Source organism: Mobula birostris, chromosome 29 (assembly GCF_030028105.1).
Source record: "Mobula birostris isolate sMobBir1 chromosome 29, sMobBir1.hap1, whole genome shotgun sequence".
Classification (NCBI taxonomy): domain Eukaryota; kingdom Metazoa; phylum Chordata; class Chondrichthyes; order Myliobatiformes; family Myliobatidae; genus Mobula; species Mobula birostris.
In genome coordinates, this window is record NC_092398.1 from 31,505,340 (window position 1) to 31,531,479 (window position 26,140).

General features: G+C 42.5%; 1 protein-coding gene across 4 annotated transcripts in view; it reads right to left on the bottom strand.

Moving 5' to 3' along the window:
• Positions 1–26,140, bottom strand: part of l1cama (L1 cell adhesion molecule, paralog a) — a 325,567-nt gene that overhangs the window by 283,206 nt on the left and 16,221 nt on the right. For 3 of the 4 annotated variants that reach the window (XM_072246920.1, XM_072246919.1, XM_072246917.1), the window contains exon 2: positions 4,189–4,311. The exons of the other annotated variant lie outside the window; for it this stretch is intronic. The gene's annotated coding sequence lies outside the window, so the exon portion shown is untranslated. The remainder of the gene's footprint in view (positions 1–4,188; positions 4,312–26,140) is intronic. 4 annotated transcript variants of the gene reach the window in all.

Consider the following 26,140-nt stretch of genomic DNA (forward strand, 5'->3'; position numbering starts at 1 on the left):
AACAAGATGGTTCTATATTCAATTCTTCTCAAATATAAATAGCAATAAATGATTTGGAGGCAGTAAATCATGAACACTAGAGTTTCTGTAAATGCTGGAAATCTTAAGCAAGACAAAATTCCGGAGGAATTCAGCAGGTCAGAAAGATCTACAGTCAGCCTTTTGGGGTGAAAGCATTCATCAAAATCGGAAAGGAAGGGGATAGAAGCCAGAATATGAAGGTGGGTGGAGGGGAAGGAGTACAAGCTTGCAGGTGATAGTTGAAACTAGGTGGGGAAGGGGGATGAAGTGAGAAGCTGGGAGTTGATAGGTGGATGAGGTAAAGAACTAAAGGAGGAATCTGACAGGAGAGGACAATGGGCCATGAGAGAACGGGAAGGAGGAGGGGCACCAGAGGGAGGTGCTGGGCAGGTAAGGAGAAGAGAAAGACTAAGAGGGGAACCAGAATGGGGAATGGAAAAAGGGAGAAGAGAGAGGCGGGGGGTGTGGGGGGGAAGAGAAGTTACCTGACGTTGGAGTAATCGGCGTTTATGTCATCAGACTGGAGGTTACCCAAACAGAATAAGGTGTTGCTCCTCTCACATGAGCGGATCTTCATCGTATCGTTAGAGGGAGCCATGGACTGACATGTTGGAATGGGAAGTCAAATTGACTGTCAGAGTAGATGCCAAGAGAGAGTCAAGAACCAAGGCACAGTCTCAGGAAGAGCAGATGTTGGTAATACATAATATACCGCAGTTACATCTGGCCTCTGGTGAATTTAATTTTAAAAAAATCATCGGACTCGATTTAAACAACGTCACATTCAACTGATTTGATTCTGAACTCACAAAATGCACAGTAACACTTAAAAGCAAGAATCACAAAGATTCTGTGTGTAGAATGCCTTTTAAAATTTCCAGTAATGTGAAGGATTTGCAAATGTGGCTTATCTTCTGAAGCCACCTGGCAACCAGTTAAGAAAATATGACTGATCAAACAGCACTAAAACCCATTAATACAATACTCATTTCTTATGTGTGATATCAAAAAATAATAATTGCACAGAACATAACAAATAGCCCATCATAACTGCACCAATCTTATTCTCACCACCCCACACTTTCACACATTAATGCTAAATGCTTTTAAAATGTTCTGAGTCTACTACCACTGTGCATTTGGCATCCACTCCAAATACAGTTATTTGGACCATCAGTTAATTAGGCAGCTGCTTATTTGGGACAACTCTTAAAGAACAAAAACTCATTGAGAAAATAGTCAGAATTCCTTTTGCTTATTCAGAACATTATGTCGCTTAATTGGGACAGGAGACTGTTGCCGAACAGTTTCGAACTAGTGTCAGTGGCTTGCAGTTGTGTGGCCATTAGACACTACACCGTGCTTAGAGCAAAGTTTTTAAATAGCATTGGATGTATGGGTGTTCAAAAAGCAGTGATTTTTGTCACTGATAGTTGGTGAGAAATAAGTAGCAAGACAATTCTGAACTGTTTTGCTCACTACAGTTTCAAGCATTCAGGCTTGGGAGATAACAGAATCATCTGGGAGTGAAAATGTATTTATTGGCTGATTGATTGAAATACAGTGTAGAAAATGCCCTTCAAATCATGCCGCCCAGCAATCCCCTTATTTCATTTCATTCATGGCTTGGCTTCGTGAACGAAGATTTAGGAAGGGGGCTGTCCACATCTGCTGCAGGCTCACTGGTGGCTGACGAGGCCAATATGGGACAGGCAGGTCCAACCACAGCGGCTGCAAAGGAAATTCTGTTCTGGGTTTGGTGCTGCTGCGTCACGGTTCTTCCTCCTTCTCCTTTTGTCCTCAATGCCAGCCCTGCGTGCATTCTCGAAGGAGGAGACAGACTGGTGAATGGTGTGTTGCCAGACCTCGTGATCGGAGGCTAGATTGGACCACTGGCGGTGACAATTAGACAATTAGTCTAATCCCCCAATTTAATACGAGCCTAATCACAGGGCTATTTACAATGACTAACTAAACGACTAACCAGTATGTCTTTGGACTGTGGGAGGAAACCAAAGCACCCAAAGGAAACACACACAGCCACAGGGAGAACAGACAAACTCCTCACAGTCAGCAGTGGGAAACTATTTCATCACTTCAACAAGTTAGAAACTATGAAGAATTTGAAGGTATCAATAACCATCTTGAATGTTATAACAAAAATGAAGATTTGGAGAATGTAATCATCAAAAGCACTGTATGAAGGCAGTTCATTATTTGCACTAGGTGCCTACGCTTATTTTGTTCATTTACAGTCAATTAAAAGAACATGGCAGCATACACTGTATGAATTCCTCCATCGATAACTATTAAAACTAATACACAGTTTTATAGTACCGTAATTGTATTCATAGTGTTCTAATTTGTTCTGTATTTAATTTAAATATACGATCTGTTACTCACTTAAATAGTAGTTTATCTTTTTTATACCTTTTTAACTATTTCCATGAAGCTTCAGCTAATTAGGGCAACCACTTAATTGGCTAATCGCAATTCAATTAACCAGAATCCACTGTACATATTTAAAAATAATATATTTTCCTGGCTTTATTTATCACATGTACATCGAAACATACAATTAGTGTCATTTGCATCAACGACTAACACAGTCTGAGGATGCGTGGATAATGTAAATATTTGTCATAGGTTACAATAGGACATTGACAGGATTCAGAGATGGGCTGCGAAGTGGCAGATGGCGTTCAACCCAGAAAAGCGTGAAGTGATTCACTTCGGAAGTTTGAATTTGAAAACAGAATACAGGGTTAATGGCAGGACTCTTAACAATGTGGTGGAACAGAGGGATCTTGGGGTCCACATCCATAAATCACTCAAAGTTGGTAGGCTAGTTAAAAAGGTGCATGCTGTGTTGGCCTTCATTAGTTGGAAGATTGAGTTCAAGAGCTACGATGTAATATTGAAGTTCTACAAAACCCTGGTTAGACACCTCTTGGAAATTGTTCAGTTCTGATTGCCTCATTATAGGAAGGATATGGAAGCTTTAGAGAGGGTGCAGAGGAGATCTACCAGGATGTTTGCCTGGATTATGAGATTAGGTTGAATAAGTAAGGGTTTTTCTCTTTGGAGTGAAGGAGGATGAGAGGCGATTTGATAGAAGTGTACAAAATCATAAGAGGCATAGACAGAGTGGATAGTCAGATACTTTTTCCCAGGCAAAAATGGCTTATATGAGGGTCATAATTTTAAGATGATTGGAGCAAAGTATAGCGGGAACATCAGAGGCAAGGTTTTTCTTTCTTTCTTTTTTTTATACATAGAGAGTGGTAGGTGCATGGAACGCCCAGGCGGGGGGGGGGGCGGGGGGGGGGGGCGGGCAGGGGAGTGGTAAAGGCAGATTAGGGGCACTTAAGAAACTTAGATAGGCACATGGATGATATAAAAATGGAGGGCTATGTCAAAGGGAAGGGTTAGATTGATCTTACGAGTATATTAAAATGTTGGCACAATATTCCGGTCTGAAGGGCCTGCACCATGTTGTAATGTCATGTTCTGTTCTGTGTGCTGGGGGCAGCCCACAAGTGTCGACATGATACCAGAGCCAATATGGCATGCCCACAACTAGTAACCAAATGCTCCAAATGTGTAGAATACCAAGCCTCAAAAATTACATGCGCGTGACTCACAGACCATGTCTCTGTGTATTCTCTCTCTACAGCAGAGACTGCAAGACTCAACATTTATTAAACTACAATTGTCTCAGGGTTTCACTTCTGGCAGCCGCTCCAAGCAGCAGTACAAATTCTATGAGACGTCTGCTTTCACTGCATAGATTTAAAAAATACAAATACACGCACAAAAACACATACAGAAAAAGAACCGTGCACACAGATACACACATTCAGATAAGCTGTCCAATAATGATCTTTCATTCACAGTTACAACTGCCTTTCCAGGGACGGTTGAAACAAAGCTCTGCAGGTGCGCTCTATAATTAGACTGTCTTACTCGATTTGCCTACAGGCTCCAGTGCGGACCTGTCTCTGAAGGATTTGTTGGTGAACAAAAACTGCAACGGTGACAGATCTGGTGGGTTACTTGTGGAAATGTTTCACGTGCCAGCGATAATTTATGAGCGCAAAATTCCAGCATTCACCAGGCAGGTCAAATAAATCAGCGACATTCAGGAAAAAAAATGCATTTGAATACCTTAAGGGTCCAATGTGGAGGGTAACAGAGAAGACGCTTCAATGAGAGAGATCTTACAGCAAATTCACTCCTGGTCACACGTGAACTCTTGTGCTGAAGGACTTTCAGCAGACAGCAGCCAAGCTATAAAATAAACCCCATTTCTCAAGGTTAGGAGAGGCCCTTCAGTCAAAGCCGATATTCTGTTCAGTTACACAAGAGATTTGACAGATGCTGGAAATCCAGAATAACACATACATAATGCTGGAGGAATTCAGCAGGCCAGGCAGCATCCATGGAAAGGAATAAGTAATTGACATTTCGGACTTAGACCCTGAATCGGGATTTGCAGTGTATGTGTTACTCCATTCAGTTAGATGCTACCCATTTTCCACTGGGGTTGGGTGGGACTACAACTAGAAGTCATGGGTTAAGGGTTAAAGGTGAGGGGAAACATCTTCACTCAGACGGCCATAAGAGTGTGGAAGGAGCTACCAGCTCAAGTGGTGCATGCGAGCTCAATTTCAATGTTTAAGAGAACTCTGGATGGGTACATGGACCGGAGGGTATGGAGGGCTATGGTCCCGGTGCAGGTAGATAGGAGTAGGCAGTTTAAATGGTTCGGTACGGCCTCTTTCTGTGCTGTACTTTCTATGGTTATTATGTTTCTGATTCTCACTTACTCAAGCTTGCTCCAAATCCATTTGTTCCAATAAAAATGCTGAAAGATCGTTTCCTCTGGTTGGAGATCGAGAGGGACAGGAACAGGGAAGTATTCGCTGGGGCAGAGCAAATGTGTAAATCGTTGGAACTACAGGGCTAGAGTTTACTAAAACTGGAATGAAGTGTGTTTTTTGTTAAACATATTAAGGCCATCTAGCAATATGATTGGCAGAGGGAAATAAGGTGAAAAAAGAGGATTGGTGTGGAATAATCCAATTGAATCCAACAGGAAAAGATGCCCAAGGATATTGCCAGGATTAGAGGGCTTGAGTTACAGGGAAAGATTGGCCAACCCAGACCTTTATCAAAGATTAACTTTATTCACCATATACAGTTACAAATACCAGCAATTTGCTGTGGTGTGTTGGCATAACATGCAACAAAAAAAAACACATTGTTTGAAACAATTCTGAAGACAAAGAATTATATAAAAGTAAGTTAGAGGTTAAGGTACAGCTATGGAATGTGCATGAAAACATAAATACTAGCATGTATTTACAATGTAAACAGCATCTAATTCCTTCCAGCGGAGGAAAATGAGGGTGACCTTATCGAAATATTTAAAATTATGAGAGGCGTACACGTAGGTGGGCAGTAACAATCTTTTCTCCAGGGTGGGGGAGTCTAAAACTCAGGTATGGATTTAGGGTAAGAAGGGAAATATTTAAAGGGGACATTAAAGGCAACTTTTCCACGCAGAGGTGGTGAGCAGATGGACTGAGCTGCCAGAGGAGGTGGTTGAGTACCACACAAATAGTATTTGGATAGGTACACAGAGGGCAGATCCTAGGAAGGATACAGGCCAAACACGGGATATTGGGAATCAGTGGATGGGCACCATGTTCACCCTGGACTAGTTGAGCTGAAGGGCTTGTACCCATGCCATGTTGCTCTATGATCAAATGAGTAGTGGTGTAGGGTCAAGAGACCTTCTCTGACTGGTGCACAATTATCTTCTGAATGATCCTGTTGTAATCAAGAGATAAGAGCACAAGACCATAAGACACAGTAGAAGATTAGGCCATTCGACCCATCGAGTCTTCTCTGCCATTCTATTACGACCCTATATTCTCCCCCTCAGCCCCATTCTCCTTCCTGCTCCCCACAATATCTGACGCCCTGACTGATTAAGAACTTATCAACCTCCACCTTAAACACACCCAATGACTTGGTCTCCAAAATTTTCTGTAGCAATTCTACAGATTCTCCTCCCTCTGGCTGAAGAAATTCCTCGTCTCCATTCTAAATGGCTGTCCTTCTATTCTGAGGCTGAGTCCTCTACTCTTAAATTCCCCACTATTGGGGACATCCTCTCCATATCCACTCTATCTAGGCCTTTCAATACTCAATAGGTTTCAATGAGATCCCTCCTCATTCTTCTAAAATCCAGCAAGTACAAGCCTACAAGCCCAGAGCCATCAAACACTCCTATGTTAACCAATAGACAATAGGTGCAGGAGTAGGCCATTCAGCCCTTCGAGCCATCACCGCCATTCACTGTGATCATGGCTGATCATCCACCATCAGTATCCAGTTCCTGCCTTATCCCCATAACCTTTGATTCCACTATCTTTAAGAGCTCTATCCATCTCTTTTTTGAAAGAATCCAGAGACTTGGCCTCCACAGCCTTCTGGGGCAGAGCATTCCATATATCCACCACTCTCTGGGTGAAAAAGTTTTTCCTCAACTCCGTTCTAAATGGCCTACCCCTAATTATTAAACTGTGGCATCTGGTTCTGGACTCACCCATCAGCGGGAACATGCTTCCTGCCTCCAGTGTGTCCAATCCCTTAAAAATCTTATATGTTTCAATAAGATCCCCTCTTAGCCTTCTAAATTCCAGAGTATACAAGCCCAGTCACTCCAATCTTTCGACACATGACAGTCTCGCCATCCCGGGAATTAACCTTGTGAACCTATGCTGCACTCCCTCAATAGCAAGAATGTCCTTCCTCAAATTTGGAGACCAAAACTGCACACAGTACTCCAGGTGTGGTCTGAGCAGGGCCCTGTACAGCTGCAGAAGGACCTCTTTGCTCTTATACTCAATGCCCCTTGTTATGAAGGCCAACATGCCATTAGCTTTTTTCACTGCCTGCTGTACTTGCATGCTTGCTTTCAGTGACTGATGTACAAGAACACCTAGACCTCGTTGTGCTTCCCCTTTTCCTAACTTGACTCCATTTAGATAATAATCTGCCTTCCCGTTCTTACCACCAAAGTGGATAACCTCACATTTATCCATATTAAACTGCATCTACCATGCATCTGCCCACTCACCCAGCCTGTCCAAGTCACCCTGCATTCTCATAACATCCTCCTCACATTTCACACTGCCTCCCAGCTTTGTGTCATCGGCAAATTTGCTAATGTTACTTTTAATTCCCTCATCTAAATCATTAATATATATTGTAAACAGCTGCAGTCCCAGCACTGAACCTTGCGGTACCCCACTGGTCACCACCTGCCATTCCGAAAGGGACCCGTTAATTGCTACTCTTGTTTTCTGTCAGCCAGCCAATTTTCAATCCATGTCAGTATTCTGCCCCCAATACCACGTGCCCTAATTTTGCCCACTAATCTCCTATGTGGGACTTTATCAAAGGCTTTCCGAAAGTCCTGGTACACTACATCCACTGGCTCTCCCTTGTCCATTTTCATAGTTACATCCTCAAAAAATTCCAGAAGATTAGTCAAGTGTGATTTCCCCTTCGTAAATCCATGCTGACTTGGACCAATCCTGTTACTACTATCCAGATATGTCATAATTTCAACTTTTATAATTGACTCCAGCATCTTTCCCACCACCGACATCAGGCTAGTCTATAATTCCCTGTTTTCTCTCTTCCTCCCTTCTTGAAGAGAGGGACAACATTAGCCACCCTCCAATCCACAGGAACTGATCCTGAATCTATAGAACATTGGAAAATGATTACCAATGCGTCCACGATTTCTAAAGCCACCTCCTTAAGTACCCTGGGATGCAGACCATCAGGTCCCAGGGACTTATCAGCCTTCAGACCCAACAGCCTATCCAACACCATTTCCTGCCTAATATAAATTTCCTTCAATTTCCTTCCTTTCACTTCTGGCATCATTCTCATGTACCTCCTCTGGACCTTCACCAATACTAGCATATATTCTTTTTTAGATAGGGCTCCAAAACTGCTCACAATACTCCAAATATTGTCTGACTAAAGTCTTATAAAACCTCTGCAATACATCCATGCTTCTATATTCAAGTCCTCTTAAAATGAAAGCTAACATTGCATTTGCCTTCCTCACCAACAACTCAACCTGCAAGTTAACTCCCAAGTTCTTTCCACCTCCGATTTCTGAGCTTGCTTCCTGTTTAGAAAATAGTCTACAACAGAGGTTCCCAACCTTGTTTATGCCACGGACCCCAAGTTGGGAACCCCTAGTCTACAGCTTTATTCCTTCTACCAAAGAGCATAACCATGGATTCATCTACACTGTATTCAACGCCACTTCTTTTTCCATTCTCTTAATCTGGAGTACAAAAGATCTCAAAAGTTAGAGCGACATACAAACACCACATTTTATACACAGGAAAGCAGTGGTCACAATGCAGAGCACTGACCCAAATAGTAAGGATGCTATTTTAATACCATGAGGACATGGACAGAACAAGCACTGGTTTTGGCTTTCATAGTCAAGAGGTTAGAAGGCATCTGCACTTGAAGGCCATGCAAGCAGGAGGCACAAAGGTTGATCAGCGAGCCCAGATTTCGAGGTACCTCGCCCAGAAGTCAATATCGAAGATTGGAGCCCAAAGCTCGATCGGAAGTTCGGGATTTGAAGCCTGATCCTGGAGATGGAGGGGTGTGTGCGGGGGGGGGGGAGGGGGGAGAGGGGCTTGTATTGCTGTTGTTTTGTTGTGTTCTGTGTTGTTCTGCTCAGCCTTGTGAGCGTGTTCTTTTGGCATTTGAATGCGTGTCAACATTTGCAGGCTGCCCATAACACATCCCTAGGTCATATTGTTCGTTAGTACAAACGACGCAAATCACTGTATGTCTCGATGTAGATATATGAAACACTCTGTCTTCCCTAGACTTACGCAGCCGAGGAAAGTCATCTCCAGCCCCGCCAAACGTGTGAGATTGAGGTGAAAGCCCCCCCCCCACCCCTGTTTGTGTGGCTGCTACCCTGTTACAACTTAATGCCACGAAATAACACAGTACACTGCATACGATTAAAGGAATTATATTTATGAATCATAACTAAAGGGTTAGTAAAGAATAACAAAAAGAAAAAGGCCCATTCTAATCAAACAGTCAAATGTGCACAAGTTGGAGCTCATCTTGAACGTCTCTGTCACTCAGCGGCCCTCGATCAATATGAAAAGCACACACCACCCTCCGAACGTCACTCGCAATCCATCTCGAACAAATGCGTCTCCCACCGGATCGTATGCTACGACCAGTTCTCCCCAGCGTCTTCTCTCTTCACCTCCTCTCGAACAAAAGCCTAAGACCAACTTTATTGTCCCTCACCAAGAAAAACCTCCCGCTAATTGGATGGCACACATTCCACATCATCCTCATCTTCAACAATAACCCAAACAGACTGAAAGCAGAACAAACAACTCTTACAGAGCTGCTAAAAGAAATACCTACAGCATAACAATAAAGATATGGAGCAGGGCACTACATATATCATATCGATGCAGCTACAAAGAAGGTACACGGCAGCTATATTTCATTAGGGGTTTGAGAAGACTTGGTATGCAAACTTCTACAGATGTACTATGGAGAGCATTCTAACAGGCTGCATCACTGACTGTTATGGGGGTGCTACTGCACACGGTCAAAGTAAGCTGCAGAGAGTTGTAAACTTAGTCAGCTCCATCATGGGCACGAGCTTCCTTAGCATCCAGGACACCTTCAACGAATGATGCCTCAAAAAGGTGGTGTCCATCATTAAGGACCGCCATCATGCACGACATGCATTCTTCTCATTGCTTCAGGAAGGTGGTGCAGGAGCCTGAGGACACACACTCAGTGATTCACAAATAGCTTCTTCCCCTCTGCCATCCAAATCCTAAATGGAGATTGCACCATGAACATTACGTCTCTACTTCTTTACTCCCATTTTTCCCACTACTTAATTAACTTAACTATATACAGAAATCAATGCACTCTTCTCCAAAGAACCAGAAAAAGTATTCACACAGTTTCAGAGTAACAACATGCCAGTATCTGAACCAAAAGCAGCAACTGAAGAGTAACTGGAAGAGTATATGGGAGAAAGAAGCATCACATAACACCAGAGTTCTGCAACCTCCCAGCGGAAGAACCAGCCACCATCACTGCAGTAGATGTCCAGCAATGGGTAGCAAGTATGAAGAACTAGACATCACAAGGCCTGAGATGATCCATGCCTATTGGCTGGAGAAACTAACAGCATTACATACCTTGCTGGCAGCTCAAAGGAACCACCTGTTTGAAACAGGCTCCCACCCTGACTGGCTAACTCAAGGAAGGATCCTCTTAAAGGAGTAACACCATCAAACTATTGGCCTATAATCTGCCCATCAACAACATGGAAGTTCCTATCAGGCATCAAAGCCACCAAGCTGAAGGAAAATGTGTGTAAATTTCTGAACCCTGCTCGGAGAGGGATTGGTAATGGAACAAGAGGCTCCAAGCACAAATTACTGGTAGACAAAGCAGTCAGGCGACACTCCAAAACCAAGTACACCAACCTAAGCATAGCCCAGATCGATTACCAGAAAGCATACGACTCAATGCCCCACAAATGGATCCTGGAATGCCTGTCTCTGTACAAGGTCAACAAATCACTAAGGACCTTCATCAAGAACTCAATGGGCTGTTGAAGGGCAATGCTAGAAGTTAACAAGCCAACAGCATAAGTGACCATCAGATGTGGAATATGCACTATCCCCACTGATGTTCTGAATAGGGTTGAACCCCCTCAGCCAGATCATCTCAAAGCGCAGATATAGCTACAAGTTCAAGAGTGGAGTGACCATCAGCCACCTCCTGTACATGGATGACCTCAAGCTGTATGCCAGAAGTGAAACAGACATTGACTCACTGATCCGCCTGACGAGGGTGCACAGCAGAGACATACGGATATCATTTGGACTGGAAAAGTGTAGCCAGGTGGTAGTGAAAAGAGGCAAACTCACCAAGACTGAAGGAGTCAAGTTACCTGAAGGCCACATACCAGATGTACAGGACAGTTAAAAATACCTGGGGATCCTGCAGGCACATGGAAGCCACAATGAGAACACAAGGAAGGCTGCAAAATCCAAGTACCTCCAAAGAGTGAGACAGGTTCTAAAAGCCAGTTGTATGGGAAGAACAAGATCAGAGCCATCATTACATTTGCCCTACCAGTCATGAGATACCCAGCCACAATAGTGTGCTGGCCAAGGAACGAACTGGAAGCCGCTGTCATCAAGACCCGGAAACTACTAACAATACATAGAATAGTACAGCACAGTACAGGCCCTTCGGCCCACAATGTTGTGCCGACCCTCAAACCCTGCCTTCCATATAAGCCCCCACCTTAAATTCCTCCGTATACCTGTCTAGTAGTCTCTTAAACTTCACTAGTGTATCTGCCTCCACCACTGACTCAGGCAGTGCATTCCATGCACCAACCACTCTCTGAGTAAAAAACCTTCCTCTAACATCCCCCTTGAACTTCCCACCCCTTACCTTAAAGCCATGTCCTCTTGTATTGAGCAGTGGTACCCTGGGGAAGAGGCGCTGGCTATCCACTCTATCTATTCCTCGTATTATCTTGTACACCCCTATCATGTCTCCTCTCATCCTCCTTCTCTCCAAAGAGTAAAGCCCTGGCTCCCTTAATCTCTGATCATAATGCATACTTTCTAAACCAGGCAGCATCCTGGTAAATCTCTTCTGTACCCTTTCCAATGCTTCCACATCCTTCCTATAGTGAGGTGACCAGAACTGGACACAGTACTCCAAGTGTGGCCTAACCAGAGTTTTATAGAGCTGCATGGAGGATTCCACCCAAAGTCCAACATCAAGCAACTGTACACTGGCTGGAATAAAGGACAGGAACTTGGAGGTGTTAATTCCTGGAAGAAACGCAAAACGTCCATAAGTATGTCCGAAAGATCGTACCCAAGGGCGACCTGCTAGGAGAATACCACAGACAGCAGGCGGGGGACTTGGAAATGGAAGTGGGTGAAGGAGAGCCAGAGGACCAGAGGCCATGGCAAGACAAGTCACTGCATGAGATATACCATCACCAGCTATAAGAGATGGCTGGAAATGGCAGGGCTGAGGGACAGCACAGAGGTGCTACTCATGGTTGCACAAGAACAGGCACTGAGCACAAGAGCAATAGAAGCAGGGTCTATCACACCACACAAAACCCAAGATGCAGACTGTGCAAAGAATCTACTGAAAACATTCAGTACATAGGAGCAGGGTGCAAGATGCAGACAGGCCCAGCATACTCTGAATGGCACAACCAAGCTGCAGGAATTGTGTACAGGAACATCTGCACTGAGTATGGATTGGGCATTCCCCAGTCCAGATGGGAAACACCCAAGAAGGCAGTGGAGAATGACAGCTAAGATCCTGTGCGACTTCCAAGTACAGACGGATAATAAGGTATTAACCAACCAGACATAGTAATGCTGGACAAAGGACAGAAGAAAGCAATAGTAATAGATGTGGCAATCCCAAATGACAGTAACATCAGGAAGAAAGAATGAGAGAAGCTGGGGAAATACCAGGGCTTGGAAGAGCAGATAGACAGGATGTGGAAGGTTAAAGCCAGAGGTGATGCAAGTGGTGATAGGAGCACTTGGGGCTGTGGCAATGGACTAGGAGAGTGGCTCCAACAAATCCAGGGAACATCACCTGAGATCTTGGTGCAGCACAGCACACTACTAGGAACAGCCAGGATACTACGCCACACCCTCAAGCACCCAGGTCGCTGTTAGAGGACCCAAGGCCTCTAGAGGGAAAAATGTACATACACACAGTCCATAAGGGGTGAGAAAGTAAAGGCATCCGTTAGTCTTGCGAGACCATGGATCTGCACCTGGAAAGTCTTCACTCTCCAGGGCGCAGGCCTGGGCAAGGTTGTATGGCAGACTGGCAGTTGCCCATGCTGTAAGTCTCCCCTCTCCACGACACCAATGTTGTCCAAGGGAAGGGCATTAGGACCCATACAGCTTGGCACCAGTGTTGTCGCAGAGCAATGTGTGATTAAGTGCCTTGCTCAAGGACACAACACGTTCCCTCGGCTGGGGCTCGAACTCATGACCTTCAGGTAGCTAGTCCAATGCCTTAACCACTTGGCCATGTGCCCACACTAAAGGGGTGAGAAAAATTTTAAATAATATATACATTACTGTAATTTACGCTTTTTTCCACAATGTATTGTACTGCTGCCGCAAAGACAACAAATTTCACGACGTATGCTGGTGATATCAAACCTGATTCTGACAAATAAATCTGAATCAGTCTGAAAGACCTCAAAGAACAAAATAAAGGAAAGAAAATCAGTGACGTAAAAGCTCATCCAAAAGGTAGATTACCCAGCAGATAGCACTTGGATTCTGCCCAGCAGCGAGGGGGCTCCTGTGACATAGATGAAGCACTCTATGTCATTGTTAGGACATGGAGTGTGATCGAAGGCAGAAAATGGGCAAATTGGCAAAAGGTTCAGCAATAAAGGATGGTTGAGAGACCTTCCAAAGCTCAATGAAAAGCAACACTACAGCAAATTTCACAAATGGAACAGCGACAGACAGTGAAATTATGACAGAAGCAATCTACGTTAACACATGCGCTCAGCAGTAGAATACATATTGAATTCACTCCAGTGCAGACTTGGCAGGACGTACCGCCGCATTAATACAAAAAGCATCAGGATGGAAGGGAGGGAATAAGAGATTATTCACTTTGCCAATGGTGCAGGCATTGAGATGGTTACCACATACTGTTGGCCTGGGTCTGCCCACGCTGTACCCTGCTCAGATTCCACCAGTCAACACATATGGAGAATGCCATCTGCTTGTGGTCTTGCAACATGTTGCAGCGAATTAGCTGCTTGTTATTGTGGAGAAGTTTACAAGTCCCCTCAACATCAGGGATGCAAAAGTTTAAAGGGTTGTTCAGAAGGTGTACGGTGTGTTAGTCTTCATTAGTCGAGAGATTGAGTTCAAGAGCCTTTAGGTAATGGTTCAGCTCTGTAAACCCCTGGTTAGAGCACACTTGCTGCCTTGGATTAGAGAGCATATCTTCTGAAGATAGATTGAGTGAGGTGGAGTTTTTATTTATTTATTGAGATACAGTACGGAATAGGCCCTTCTCGCTCTTCGAGCCACGGCAGCAATCCCCCAATTAATCCTAGCTGAATCAATTGGATTGTAGCAGGAAACTGGAGAACCCAGAGGAAACCCATGCATTCACGGGGAAAACATACAAACTCAGAAATTGAGCCAGTACTGTAAAGCATTGTGCTAACCACTACACTATGCTATGGGCATTGTGCCATCCATTTCTTTGAAGAGGAGGAGGATGAGAGGTGATTTGATAGAGGTGCACAAGACGTTAAGAGGCGCTGGATAACCAGAGACTTTCTCTAAGGAGAGAAATGGCCAATTTCTCGACACATTTGACTGAGAGAGCATAATTTTAAGGCAACTGAAGGAAAGTATGGAGGGGATGTCAGAGGTATGTTTTGTTTTGTTGAAACACAGACAGTGATGAACTGTGATGTGGAACTCATTGCCAGGCATGGTGGTAGAGGCAGATAAATTAGGGACATTTAAGAAACCCTTAGATAGGCTATATGGGAGGGATAGGTTAGATTGATCTTAGAATAGGTTAAAAGATCATGAAATATCTTGGGCTGAATGACCTGTACAGTGCTGTGATGTCCAATATTCTATATTACAAATTGGCAGAACACTGTTATTCAGTCCATAAGATCACAGGCTCCCAGTCACCTGTCACTTTAATTCTCCATTTCATTCCCACTCCATTTCTCCACCCTGTTTCCTCTTTAATCGTTCTGAGCACAAGCTTAAAGATTAGCTTTATTTATCACATGCACATAGAGCCACACAGTGAAATGCATCATTCAACAACCAACACAGTCTGGGACTGTGCTGGGGGCAGCCCGCAAGGACCAACGTAGCATGCCTGCAAATTACTAATTCTAATCTGTATTTCTTTGGAAAGTGGGAGCAAACCAGAGGAAACATTCAAATAGTGGTGAGAATTCAACCTCAATCTTACAACTGGCATTAGGAAGTGTTATACTATCCACTCCACTATCATGTTGCGACTATACAGGGTACTGGTGAGGCCGCAACTGGAGTACTGTGTGCAGTTCTGGTCTCCATACTTGAGGAAGGATATACTGGCTTTGGAAGCAGTGCAGAAGAGGTTCACCAGGTTGATTCCAGGGATGAAGGGGTTAACCTATTAGGAGAGATTGAGTCGCCTGGGACTGTACTCTCTGGAATTCAGAAGAATGAGAGGGGATCTTATAGAAAAATACAACATTTTGAAAGGTACAGATAAGATAGAAGTAGGAAAGTTGTTTCCATTGGTAGGTGAGACTAGAACTAGGGGACATTGCCTCAAGATTCAGGCTAGAAGATTTAGGGCGGAGATGAGGAGAAACTGTTTTTCCCAGAGAGTGGTGAATCTGTGAAATTCTCTGCCAGGGAAGCAGTTGAGGCTTCTTCACTGAATATATTTAAGATATAGTTGGATAGATTTTTACATAGCAGGGGAATTAAGGGTTACGGGGAAAATGTAGGAAGATGGAACTGAGTTTACGGACAGATCAGCCATGATCTTATCGAATGGTGGGGCAGGCTCAATGGGCCAGATGGTCTACCCCTGTTCCTATTTCCTACATTCTTATGTTCTAACCTACTCCAAGGTCAATCTAACCATTCCCTCCCATATGGCCTTGTATTTTTCCTTCATACATACATCTATGTAAAAAAAAACTTTTAAGATTAATGATCTTAGAAGATTTTTAAACAGAGAGTTGTAGTTGCACAGAGCCCGCTGCCAAGGGTAGTAGAGGCAGATATATTCATCATCATCATCATCATCATCAGATGCCATGCCCAATTTGAGCTTTGACTGCCATGGCCCACACACTCCTGTTTCGGGTCAAGTGGATCAATTCATTGGTATTCATTTCCAGTTCTCTGGCTGCTGTCTCCATCATCATTTGTCTGTCTTCCTCTTGCTTTCTTCCCTTCACTCTTTCCCATAATTACCGTGCATTCTAACTCCTCTTTCCTAATCACATGTCCAATGAAGTTACATTGCCTTTTCATGATCTCATACGTTATTTCTCTTTTTGTGTTTGCTCTGTTCATGACACCCTCGTTACATATTCATTTTGTCCATGATATTCTTTGCATCCTCCTCAAAAACCACATCTCTGCTGCTTCAATTCGTTTCCTCATGTTACTAGATATTGTTCAACATTCTGAGACATATAACATAACTGGATAAACGTAACATTTCAGTACTCTGAGGCGGGTTGTCATGCCTAGTTTAGTATTGGTCAGTATACTCTTCATTCTCATAAAGGTGTCTTTTGCCATCCTTATTCTTCTTTTGATGTCCATGTCACACCTGCCATCTGATGTCACCCAGCTTCCTAAGTAGCAAAAGTTCTTTACTTGTTTTATGTCTTCCCCATTTATTCTCAGCCTGCAGATAGGATTCTCCTTCTTTTTGGATATCACCATACATTCTATCTTTTTGCAATTCATAGATGACCCATTTTGCACTTTCTTCAACAACTATATCAATTAAGTTTTGTAGTTCTTGCTCCGTACTTGCAATTAACACAGTGTCATCTGCATATCTGAAATTATTGATGTTTTCACCACCAACTTTGATTCGCAAGATGTCTTATTTTTTGTAATATTGTTTCACTGTACACATTAAATAAATCAGGGGAGAAAATACACCCTTGTCTAACACCTCTCTTGATTTTCATAAACGGACTCACTTCTCCATCTATTCTTATAGCGGCAGTTTGTTGCTAGTACAGATTTCTGATTAGGCAGAGGTCTTTTGAATCTAGATCTAGAGTTTTCTGTAATATTTCAAATAACTTATTGTGCTTCACTTTATCAAATGCTTTTGTGTGGTTGATAAAACAAAAAATCTTTTTGCACTTGAATAGCTCGTTCTGATAGTATCCTTATCATCAATATTGCGTTTCTTGTACCTTTGTCTTTCACAAAACCACATTGTTCTTTACCTATTTCAGCTTGTATCTTACTTTTAGCTCTTGTCATCAAAATTCTTAGAAGTATCTTGGTGATAAGCTTAATTAAACTTACGGTCCAATATAATTCACATTCTATTGCTCCAGGTTTCTAGGAAGAGTGATAAATACTGATTTTTTTCATCTTTTCTGGTATTATTTCAGTCTCATAAATGTCATTGATTAATCAGTAAGTTTTTCAATTCCATAATCTTCAAGGGCAATAATTTGTTCTATTACTAATTCATCAGGAGCTGCTGCCTTTCCTTTCTTCATCTTATTTATTGCATTATGAACTTCAGATTTTAAAATACCTTGGACCAATGTTTTTCTTAATTTCTGGTTTTTTGCCTCGATCGTCTTCAAACAATTCCAGAATATACTCAGTCCATCTGTTCATAATCTTATCTTTTTCCATGATAATGGTACCATCCCTTGCTTTCAAACATCCACCTGAAGAACAGAGGAGCTTTTCACCAGCAATATTCTTGATTTGTTGATGTAACCTTTTTGGATCAGTAATAGGGAAGTACATTCAGCCAGAGACTCATTCTACCGAGGTGCAGCACAGAGCGTCATAGGAAGTCATTCCTGCCTGTGGCCATCAAACTTTACAACTCCTCCCTTGGAGGGTCAGACACCTTGAGCCAATAGGCTGGTCCTGGACTTACTTCATAATTTATTGGCATAATTTACATATTATTATTTAACTATTTATGGTTCTACTACTATTTATTATTTATGGTGCAACTGTAACGAAAACCAATTTCCCCCGGGATCAATAAAGTATGACTATGACTTTCTATATGCTCACATTCCTGGTTTAACCATTCTTCTTTGGCTTTTTGATACAAGCTTTTAACTTTTTTTTTTATCTAAGGACTTATATTCTATAGGATTTGCTTTCTTCCGTCTCCTTTCTTCCATTAGATTTTTGATTTCATCTGTCATCCATTTATTCTTTGTACTTTTTTCTTTTTTAGGAATCACTGACTTTGCTGATTCTACCAAGGCATCCTTTAGGGAGTTAAATTGCATTTCTACATTATTGCTATCATATTCAATAGATTCTATTTCTAGACTTTGAAATCTATTCCTTACTTCAATTGTACATTTTTGTCTTAAGTTTTCTTCTTTAATTAATTGTGAGTAGTCAAGGGATTGTTCAGGTTTTTGCTTCTTTAGTTTTTTAAGTTTTACTTTTACATGACATTCTACTGGGTTATGGTCACTATTACAGTCTGCACCTGGATATGTTTTGCATTGAGTCACTGAGTTTCTAGATCTTTGGTTTATAGAAATAAAGTCAATTTGATTTCTAGTGTTATCACCTGGACTTTTCCAGGCCCATAAGCCTCTTGGATGGTTTTTAAGTAGGTCTTCATAATGACCTGATTATTCATCTTGCACCATTCTACCCATTTCTCACCTCATTCACTTCTTTCCCCTAGTCCAAATTTTCCTATGGTATTTCCATCAGCACCTTGTCCTACTTTAGCATTTAGATCTCCCATGACAATAACAATATCTTGAGATTTGCATCCATTCTTCGCTTGTTCAAGCTCTTCATAGAATTTATCTATATCCTCATTTGTTCTATCTGTTGTTGGTGCATATACCTGTATAATCGCTAAATCAAATGGTTGTCCTCTGAATCTAACAAGGAGCACTCTTTCTGATACTGCTCAATGTCCTAAAACACTTTTTGCCATGTTTTCATCCATAAGAATTCCCACTCCATTAGTATGGGATGTTCCACAAGAATAAATTAGTGTTTTATTTCTATTCTAACATGTTCCAGCACCTATCCAACGAACTTCACTAATTCTCATGATGTTAATCTTTAGTCTTTCCATTTCACTTATCACATTGTCCAATCTTCCTGCTTGATATAGGGTTCTTACAATCCAAATGGCAATAATTTTCTTTTGTGTTACTTGAATTTTATGAGCAGTAGCTTGATGACGGTCGGGGATCCCCTGCTGGCCAGGATCAACCCTACCGAGCAAAACATCTTCAGAATTGTCTTGAAGATCCTCTTGACGCTGTTGTTGTGTGATACATTTGAAGAGTTTGACCATGGTTTTCTCAGCAAATAGATTCTAGGTGACTGGGCGAAAAGTATAGGGGAGGATGTCAGAGGTAGCATGCTTTTTATGCTTTTTTTTAAACACACACACACACACACACAGTGGTAGGTGCATGGAACATACTGCCAGGGATGGTGGTGGTGGTAGAAACAGATACATTAGGAACATTTTAAGGTGATTGGAGGATATTATGGGGTGGGGGGGGGGAATGCATAAACTCTTCTCTGGCTTCCAGCCAGGTCCAAGTATTGATTATAACCGACATTTCGATGACAAACTCCATCTTCATCATGGGTATATCTAGTCCGGTGGTATATATACTTAACTCCCGTTGTCGTCTCTCCTGATTGGTTGAGGACTAGCCAATCAGGTTCCCGCTGCCCCACCTTGTTTAAAATCGTATTCCAGTTTTTACTCAGAGTGAGAGCTTCGTCTTTTTTTGAACTTCTTATTCTCTAATCTTATTTCAATGGCGTCCTTCACCAGGGGACCCTAAAAGCCATTGGAGCAGCACAGTAGTTCTGTGCCATCAAAGTCAATCCTGTGGTCATTGCAAATGCAGTGTTCTCCTATAGCCGATTTCTCCAGGTAACCCAAACAGACACACCTGCGGTGCTCCTTGGTGTGGGTTTGCATGGCGTGTCCCGTCTGGCTGATGTACTCTGCTCCGCATTCACAGGGGATTCTGTAAACGCCAGCCATCCTGAGTCCCAGGTCATCTATAGAGGGGATGTTAGAGGTAGGTTTGCTTTAAAAAATATACAGAGTGGTGGGTGCACAGAACATACTGCCAGGACTGGTGGTGGTGGTAGAAACAGCTACATTAGGGACATTTAACTTTAAGGTGACTGGAAGTATTGGGAAGGATGTCAGAATTAGTTGTTGTGTTTTTTAAACAGAGTGGTAGATGGGTGGAACACACTGCCAGAGCTGAAGTACAGGCAGAAACATTTGGAACACTACCGCATTTTCCAAATGATAGTCCAAAAAAATAATTGTGTCTCCATCATACTTGCTGAATTCCTTCAGGGGTTTCAGATAATTGCTCTGAGTGTTATCATCCATGCCATTTGATCTCTCCTGAATCCCAGCCCATCACCGAACTACCTCCCCAACCTAAACCCAACACATCTTTAATTGTCCCCAGTTCTAATACAAGGTTATCATTCTGAAACATTCAGAATCAGATTTAGTATCACTGGCATATGTCGTGAAATTTGTTTTCTTTACGGCAGCAGTACAATGCAATACATAATAGGAAAAAAAATCATGAATTACAATAAATATATATATTAAATAGTTATATTAAATAAGTAGTGCATAAGAGAGAAAAAAAAGTAGTGAGGTAGTGTTCATGGGTTCATTGTCCATTCAGAAATCAGATGGCAGAGGGGAAGAAGCTGTTCCTGAATCATTGAGTGTGGGTCTTCAGGCTTCTGTACATCCTTCCTGATGGTAGCAATGAGAAGAAGGCGTGCCCTCGATGATGGAGGTCCTTAATGATGGATACCACCTTTTTGAGGCATTGCTCCTTGAAGATACTCACTGGTTTTCTCAACTCTCTGCTGAATACGATGGCTTGCTATGCTGACACTGGAATGTGTGGCAACGCTTGCAGGCTGCCTCCAACACATCCTTAGGTTGTTCGTTTGTTAACGCAAATGACACCTATCACTGTAAGCGTTGATAAATAAATGTGAATCTGCCCGGCTGAATACTTGACATTTTCTCTCTTCCCCTTAAGATTTCTGCATCTGCAGTTTATTTCTTGCTTATTGAATGGTATTGGAATGGAAATATTCAACAGGTTAGCAAAAACCACTGAACTGGCCCTAAAGACTTCAAAGAATTACACATATAAAGAAAACATATTTACCCAGATTAAAACTCACCCACTAACAAAAAAATTGACTTGGGATTTTTCACTCCGAGGGTGGTGAAAGTGTGGGATAAGCTGCTAGCACAAGTGGTGCATGCAAACTTGATTTTACCGTTTAAGAGAAGTATTGATAGCTACATGGATGGGAGGGGTATGAAGAGCTGGTGCAGGTCGATGGAAGTAGGCAGCTTAAATGGTTCAGCAAGGACTAGATGGGCGGAAGGGCATGTTTCTGTGCTGCACTTTTCTATGACTATTTCTCCCTAGAGGGTGAGAGGGGACTTAGAAGTGTACAAGATAATAAGAGGAATAGATAGAACGGACAGCTAGAGACTTTTACCCAGGGCAAAATTGCTAATATGAGGAGGCGTCATTTTAAGGTGATTGAAGGAAAATATAGGGGGTGGAATGGCAGAGCTAGTTTTCTTTTTAAATACAGAGATTGGTGGGTATATGGTGGTAGAGGCAGATACATTATACATTAGAGACATTGTGGAAAATATTTGAACAGAGGCACCTACTACCACTCCTGGCAGGGCGATCCACATACCCAACAGTCAATAAAGAAAAAAAACTTACCTCTGTCATTCCTACCCCCATTTAGATAGGCGCTTGGCTGATAGAAAAATGAAGGGTTATGGAGGAGGAAAGGGTTAGATTGATTTTAGAGTAGGCTTAAAGATCAGCACAACATTGTGCCTTGCTGTAATATTCTATGTTCTATGAAAAAAAGCATGGATTTGCCCATTTTAAAACTCACCCTACTAAAAAAAAATCATCTGGGATGAGCCCTTGTAATTCCCTATTAACTTAAATTTGTACTTTCTCTATACCAGCTCTCCCGTCAGTGAAAACAATTTCTTACTTACTCCATTCAAACCCCTGTGTATTTTCAACTATCAAATCTTCCCTTGGCCTCTGCTCCAAGGTTTTCCAGCCTCTCTGTAAATCCACAGTCACTTATGGCTGTGACCACTATGATAAATTCCGTTTCTGCAAGGCCTTGATCTCATAATAGCCATTATGTGCAGAAACGTCGGGCTTGAGATTGTAAACAATAGTTCCAGCAAGCGAAGCTAGCTCGAAGACAATCGGGTTTTTCTGTAGATTGAGGAAATCCAGATGTGCAGAGGGAGGGCTGGAGGCTCGGGAAGAAGGGAGGGGGCTGCTATTGACAAGAAGGTTAAACTCAAGGTCAGAGACAGTAACTGAAAACTGATGTTGCTCAGTACTGAATGGCATAATTGAATGTGTCACTCAAGCCATTTACAGAATGGAGCTGGGAATCACGCGGAGGACAGGAACAAAGAAACAGGGTGACTGAAAGGGAGATAAAGCAAAGGGATTATAACATTGAGAAATTGATTTTTTTTTGAAAGACACCTTGCTTTCTGGAGAAATAAACTCAAAGAAGACATCAAGTAATCTGGGATTTAAGAATGCAGATTTGTGTAAAGTGACTATAATTCACTGTGCTATTGTGTTGGCTCTTTAGGGAATTAGCCAATCTTTTGCTCATTTTCTAACATTATACAAATGGGAGATACTTCACCAATTTTCTGCTCACCTCTTTGGAAAGTGTTTCTATAGAGGTACAGTGGAGAGCATTCTGGTTGCATCAACATCTGTTACAGAGGCACCAATATGCAGGACTGGAAAAAGCTGCAGAGGGTTATAGAATCAGCCAGTTCCATCACGGGCACTAGCCTCCCCACCAAAACGGACAGCTTCAAAAGGAGATGTACCATTGAGCACATCTGTATGGAGTGCTGTCGCAAGAAAGCAGCAGCAGCATTCATCATCAGGAGTGCCACATGCTCTCTTCTCACTGCTGCCATCAGGAAGTAGTACAAGAGCCTTGGGACTCACTGCCAGGTTCAGGTATAGTTACTACCCCTCAACCATCTTGAACCATAGGGGATAACTTCAGTTGCCCCATCATTGAAATGTTCCCACAACCAATGGACTCAATTTCATTTCATGGTCGGGATATTTATTGCTTATTTGCTCTTTATTATTATTTTTAATTTATTTTTGTATTTGTACAGTTTGTTGTCTTCTGTACTCTAGTTGAACGCCCTAGCAGGTGGTCTTTCATTGATTCTGTTACAGCTATTATTCTATAGATTTATTGAGTATGCCCACAAGAAAATAAATCTCAGGGCTGTATATGGTGACATAGATGTACTTTGATGATAATATTTACTTTGAACTTCGAAGTTTCAAAAGTGGCAAACATCATTAAGGACCTCCACCACCCAGGACGTGCTTCCTCTCAGAGGTACGGGGGTCCTGAGTCACTCCTGAATACACATACTCAACATTTTAGGAATGGCTTCTTTCCATCCGCCATCGGATTTCTGAACAATGAATATGGACAATGAACCTGTGAACACTACCTCAATAGTTTTGCACTACTTAAAGAATTAAATATTTTATGTATTGCACTGTACTGCTGCCAGAAAACCACAAATTTTACAACAGATGCCATTGATAATAAACGTGATTCTAGTGACACAGCAGGAAGTGCTACTATGTATTGTCACAGCTCCAGAAACCTGGGTTTAATCCTGAGCATTGGTGCTGTGTGGGGTTTCCACATTCTCGCCATTTGCCTGAGTGCTCTGGTTTCAACCCTCACAGATGCCAGGGATGTACGGGTTGGTCATTTCAATGGCTACTGTAAAGTGCACCCGGCGTCACTAGGGGAAGGGGAGGGAATGACAGTTAATAAGAATAGAAGAGAGGAAGAATTTGATTTGATAGCTTGCTGGTCAATACAGACAAGGTGGGCTAAAAGAGCTTATTTATTCTTATTTTACGTATTCATTTATTTATTTATAGACACCCTCAGTAACAGTCCCTTCTGGCCCAACAGGTCCAAGTCACCCATTTATACCCACGTGGTCAATGAACCTACTAATCTACCCAATGTACACATGCTCATATAAATTGAGTATATCTACATGAAATGTTGTCATGGGAAAGCCGCATCCATCTTCAGAAATCCCCACTGTTCAGGTCTTGCTCTCTTCTCGCTGCTGTCATCTGGAGCCTCAGGACTCACATCACCAGGTTCAGGAACAGTTATTACCCCTCCACCACCAGGTTCTTTTTCACTTGCCCCATCATTGAAGTGTTCCCAAAACTAATGATCTCACATTCAAGGACTCTTCATCTCATGTTCTTGTTATTTATTGCTGTTTATTTATATCTGCATTTGCACAGTTTGTTGTCTTCTGCACTCTGATTGAACTTTCATTGATCTTGTTATAGTTACTATTCTATAGCTCTGTTGATATACCCACAGAAAAATGGATTTCAAGGTTACAGTATATATGGTGACGTACATGTACTTTAAAATTTTAATCCATACGTCTTTGGGATATGGGAACTGGAGGACCGGGAGCAATTGAGCCTATGTCGCTGGTGCTCTAATAGTGTTACACTAACCGCTACAATACTGTGCCACCCCACGCTGAGATTCAAGTTGTTGTGCTCACATCATTCTACCAGCTGCCCTACCTCCTCCCTGTAAGACAACTCATCATCGTTAATGATGAAACCAACCACTGTTGTGTCATCAGCCACTTGATGATTTAGTTTGAGCTGGATCTAACAGTACAGTCATACATCAACAGCGTGAACAACAGCAGTCAGAGCACACAACCCTGGTGATAGAGGTAGAGATGCTGCTGTCAAGACGGACTGACTCAAGAAGTCCAAGATTCAGTTACCGAGAGAGGTTTCGAGACCCAACGACAATAGTTTACCCACCAGCTTCTGAGATATTATTTTCCTGCCTTTCCTGTAACCTTTGATGCCCTTACCTATCAATCTCCACTTTAGATATACCCACTTCTCCATGGATTGTCACCTTGTCGTGGTGGAGAAGCTTGTGTGGTCCTGAGATCCCGAGAGCAATGCCGTCTGCAGCTATGCTCCTGGTAGGGTACCCATGGCAGTAAGGTCAAGGGTGAGGTCCCTGACAAAGAACAATCCAACCAAGACCTCAACAGTTGAACAGGCTGATGAAATTACTTCGAACTCAACGACTGTGAAGGCAGATGAAGGCTGCAACAAATCCATCAGCTCCAATCATTGTGGTTTCCATGCCATTGGAATCAGTTGGTTGATTTGTGAAGTATCACGTGCTTCTTGGAGTGCAACATCAAGTACACGTTAAACAAATACACGCACAGGCGTCTTCGCTCTGTGGGCCACTTCTTCAGAACGAAGACCATCATCCTGCACCTCGAGGGATAGCCATGTCGACGACGACGACGAGGTATACCCAATGACTTGTTCTCCACAGATGTCTGTCGCAACGAATTCCATAGATTTACCACTCTCTGGCTAAAGGAATTCCTTCTCATCTCTGTTCTAAATGAACATCTATCTATTCTGAGGCTGTGCCTTCTGGTCCTAGACCTCCATTATAAGTAACAACCTCTCCACATTCATTTTTTCTAGCCCTTTCAATTTTCAACAGGTTTCAATAAGAACCCCCTCATTCTTCAAAATTCCTATGAGTACAGGCCCAGAGCCATCAAACGCTCCTCATACACTAACCATTTCATTTCTGGAATTATTCTTGTGAACATCCTTTGGACCCTCTCCCATGCCAGTAGATCCTTCCTTAGATAAAGGGCCCAAAACTACTCTAACAGTGTCTGACCAATGCCTTATAAAGCCTCAGCATTACACCCTCCCTTCTATGTTCTAGTCCTCTCCAAATAAATGCTAACATTGCATATGCCTTCCTTACCACCGACTCAACATGCAAGTTAACCTTTGGGGAATCCTGCACTAGGATTCAAGTCACTTTGCACCTTGATTTTAGAACTTGCTCTCCATTTAGAAAACACAATACACTTTAATTCCTTCTACCAACGTGCATGACATACACTCCCCTACACTGTACTCCATCTGCCACTGCTTTGAATATTAGAGGCTCGTGGTCACCCAGCTAAAGCATGATCAAGAGCT